We start from the raw sequence: 1,066 nt of genomic DNA on the forward strand, positions 1-1,066 counted from the left end.
TAGTCAAAGGAGAAAGAAAAATCTTCCATGACATAAATAGGTTGAAAGAATTCATGTCCACAAAACCAGCCCTTTAGAGAATTCTTGAAGTAATACAAAAAGCTGAAGAAAGGAATGACTATACTCAAGGGGTAACCGAAAAAAACTTAATGAAAGTATAACTGTGGAAACGCACAGTTACACCAAGAATCCGAACAGAAATCAAAACCACAGGAATCAATACACACATCTTTCATTAATAACTTTAAATATCAATGGACTGAACTCCCCAGTCAAAAGACACAGACTAATTGAATGGATTAAGAAACAAAACCCATCTTTTTGTTGTCTACAAGAAACCCATCTCATTTTCAAGGACAGGCACTTAAGGTGAAAGGATGGAAAAAAATATTCCAAGCAAATGCTACTAAGAAAAAAGCAGGAGTTGCAATTCTAATATCTGACAAAAAAGACTTCAAACTAAAACTAATCAGAAGAGATAAAGGGGGCCACTTCATTCTGATCAAAGGAACAACTGACCAAGAAGATATTAAAATCATGAACATATATTCACCAAACTCTGGTGTACCCAACTTCATAAAAACAGTACTATAGGACTACAAGACCCAGATTAACCCCAAATCATTAATAGTAGGGGACTTCAATACCCCACTATCTCCATTAGATAGGTCAACAGGCCAGAGACTTAACAGAGAGACATCTGAATTAAACAAAACCATATCTCAAATGGACTTAACAGATATCTACCTAGTATTCCACCCAAACACCAAAGGACATACTTTCTACTCAGCACACCGTGGAACTTTCTCCAAAATCGACCATATACTGGGGCACAAAACAAAGCTCAGCAAATACAAAAAGATTGAAATAATACCATGTGTTCTATCAGACCACAATGCAATAAAGCTTACAATCAACACCCAAAGAAGACAAAATCATGACACGAACACATGGAGATTAAACAACACACTCCTGAATGATGAATGGGTCAAAAGAGAAATTAAGAAAGAAATAAAAGTATTCCTGGAATTAAATGAAAAGGACAATACAACACAACAAAACCTCT

Source organism: Nannospalax galili, unplaced genomic scaffold, assembly GCF_000622305.1.
Source record: "Nannospalax galili isolate Female #2095 unplaced genomic scaffold, S.galili_v1.0 scaffold879, whole genome shotgun sequence".
In the NCBI taxonomy this organism is placed as follows: domain Eukaryota; kingdom Metazoa; phylum Chordata; class Mammalia; order Rodentia; family Spalacidae; genus Nannospalax; species Nannospalax galili.